Genomic DNA, 556 nt, shown 5'->3' on the forward strand with positions numbered 1-556 from the left:
CTTAATTTCTTTCTACTAGTGTGGATGACACATAGTTATATTCATACACAAAAGACACAAGCTGCCCCCATTCCTACTGCTACCACCAAGAACATATCACAAATCTCAGAGGATTTAAACATGTCGAGGTATACTATTTTTCTGGTGAGTAATAGATGCAAAACCAATTCCTCTGGAAGATTTGAAGAACTATGTAAGATTTATTTCCATTGGCCCCAACAGCATTGTTGGACTTTTCTGAAGGTTAACTGCTACAAAGTATAGAATATTTAACCATTGCAATGATATTCCAATGTGTACAAAGTTTTCATCTGAGAATAGTCAAACAAGAGCAATTTAGATACAAGTGCCTGAAAATGGAAAGTAAATAAGTAATTTATCAACCAAATAACTATTGATTAATATGTTAGGTGAACTATTACGTGAAGTGCCAGAATGGGTCAGAAAAATGTATGTGAATATGTCTTTCTTGCGATTGCACACTGTATTTGTTTTGTAGAGCTGCTACAACCAAGTATCATATATATATAGATAGATAGATAGATATAGATATAGA

This window comes from Octodon degus, unplaced genomic scaffold (assembly GCF_000260255.1).
Source record: "Octodon degus isolate 3935 unplaced genomic scaffold, OctDeg1.0 scaffold00262, whole genome shotgun sequence".
In the NCBI taxonomy this organism is placed as follows: Eukaryota; Metazoa; Chordata; class Mammalia; order Rodentia; family Octodontidae; genus Octodon; species Octodon degus.